Genomic DNA, 2,246 nt, shown 5'->3' on the forward strand with positions numbered 1-2,246 from the left:
GTTGAAGGCAAGTCCAAACCCAGTACTAAGATATCTGAGAAGCCTCTAAGAAATTTCATCAGCTCCTTTATAGAAACCAGGAAGACTACAATTCCCCTGTCTTACCTGCCAAGTACTGTGGCCTCCTGTGGCAGCCAGGGGAGTTGTTCTGCCCGGAGGAGCTGGCCTTTTATACCTCTGGCAAGAATTTAATTCTGGGAAAGGCCCCGCAGGAAAAACATGTGGGGCCGATGTGGCTTGGAGGAGACGCGCAGGTTCAGCAGGAAACACCCAGTGAGTCCAGGCAGAGGCATAAGGAAACTACCGGATGTCTGCGATTGGTTAACGCGATGTGGGTGAGCAACTCCCTGTCTAATTTTCCTGGTTCAACACAAACCTTACTCTCTTCATGGAAGGCAAGAGTCCAAGTCCAGAGCGCCGCTGTCCCTCCCATGCCTGTCATGGTCGGCATCTGAATGCTCCTAAAATTCCCAACCCTTCATGTCTTCACTGCCCTCAGATCCCTCTCTCAGCCTTTACCCAGCGATCCGAAGGCCAATGAACTCATCGTTTTCATGGAAAGCAATGAGAAAATAGTTACTTTTTGCCTCTCTGATTTCAAATCCTGTCTCTTTATTTTGGGCACCACAGAGGTGAGAAGAGCCTGGGACTTTCAGCAGAGTGGTGAGTCCTGGTCCTGCCTTGGTTACTAACGGACGAAGCAAACGGCCTCACCTTCTTCTGGGGACTCAGATTTTCCTAGTTGTCAAATCATTGGTTGGTTTAGATAATTATGATCATTTGGAGCCCGGGTGGCATAGTGGTTAAAAGTTTGGCTACTAACGGTAAGGGCAGCAGTTCAAAAACACCAGCCGCTTCATGGGAGAAAAACGGGGCTTTGGACTCCCATAAAGAGTTACAGCCTTGGGAGCTCCTGGGGGCCATTCTGCCCTGTGCTATAGGGTTTCCCTGTGCTATAGGGCTTCCCTGTGCTATAGGGTTTCCCTGTGCTATAGGGTCGCTAGGAGTCGGCATTGACTGGAGGGCAGTGAGATTGCTTGGTGATCTCACTGCCGTCCACAGGTGATCCAATGTGGGTGATCCAGGCCTTTTTTTCAAGAAAGGATTGACCTAAAGCCAAAGTATAATGTTCTAACTCAGGGATTTTGAAAAGTCCAAGTTCATTATAAGGAAGGAAACAAGATTCAGACGGGAAAAAAATTATGAAAAAGTATTTTGCAAGCCATTCAAAACGTAAGCCTCTTTAAGAATGTATAGCTGGGACTGGAAATGCTCCGAGAGACTGTCGGGAATTCAGCGATGAAAAACCGAGCTCTCTGGTTTATCTTAGACAAAGTGCTAAGTGAGTGAGGAGCTAGGCTATTCTGCATTTCCTGCATCTCCCTAGCCCAGCAGGACTTCCCTTTGTCTGACTTTTCCCTTAATTTCAGAGCAGGCATCTCAGATTTTTACTTCAGGATTTCAAACTTTATGCATGCATGAAGTTTTCTCTATTGACGGATCTCGGCCTCGTTAGTCCCAAATGATGTCAAGAGGGAACTTCCTTCTAGGACCCTCTGCGGTAACAACGGCTTCTTCTGTGCACCAGCCAATGAGCTCCTGGAATCAGGGTAACAACACCACGCAGGTGTGCATCCTGGGTCTCCATCAGGTGCTGATAGGATGCACATCCTGGATTTAACTTTACGAAACAGGCAGCGAGGGCTTCTGTGAAACTCAGCTGTATCCTTGCCCGTCCTTCCTTGACCTTGGCAGGAAGCCTGTCTGGAGGCAGCCACAGTGGACATGCCACTGTCTGGCAGTGAAACTGCATTTTCAGAGCCCTGCTCTGATGACGTCTCTTGATCCCGTCTCAGCCCAGGCAAATCTGCTCAGCACAGTTTGATGCCTCCCCGTTGGGGAGTGACAGATTGACTTGGGAAATGGAGGCGAGAGGACAGAACGTGCATGGAAGGCTAAAGAGGACAGCAGTGGCTTCTCCTATGTCAGCACAGAGATTCCAAGCACTTTTATCCACAGAAGCAGCAGCAGGGCGAGTTCTACCAGACTCCTTCCGTGCACACAGGTACCGGTAAGCGCGAACACTCCAGGAACTCACAGCGGGCCAGGGATGCTGGCCTGAGACGTGACTGGCCCCCCTCCATCTCTGGCCAGAAGTAGAATGCTACATGCTGCCATAGAACCTTGGGCTGATCCAAGTGACCACTCTGTAGGAGTTAATTGGATTTCTCACGAAGGGATATGGT

This window comes from Echinops telfairi, unplaced genomic scaffold, assembly GCF_000313985.2.
Source record: "Echinops telfairi isolate 266 unplaced genomic scaffold, ASM31398v2 ScPeMD7_7458;HRSCAF=8496, whole genome shotgun sequence".
In the NCBI taxonomy this organism is placed as follows: Eukaryota; Metazoa; Chordata; class Mammalia; order Afrosoricida; family Tenrecidae; genus Echinops; species Echinops telfairi.